Here is a 297-nt window from a genome sequence, read left to right on the forward strand (position 1 = left end):
CTGGCCGAACCAGTCGGTTAATCAGCTATCGAGCCTCTGCCCTCCCGGTGACTGGCCGCGGTGCGAGTTCTGCTCTTGACCTCTCCTCTCTCTGACCTCTCCTCCAGCCCGGGGTCCATTGGAGCTGTCCCACGTGGCTTATTACTGCCGCCCCCAGCGGTCAAGCTGCCAGGTCACAGTCAGTCCTGGGGGTGAGAGGTGAAAAGTTGCAGCGTCGCTGCGGCCGCTGCTGTCATCGATAGCACACGCTAAGGGGACTGAATCAACGGAGACGTAGGGGATCACAGGGGCGGTCAC

This window comes from Gadus morhua, chromosome 11, assembly GCF_902167405.1.
Source record: "Gadus morhua chromosome 11, gadMor3.0, whole genome shotgun sequence".
Lineage (NCBI taxonomy): Eukaryota > Metazoa > Chordata > Actinopteri > Gadiformes > Gadidae > Gadus > Gadus morhua.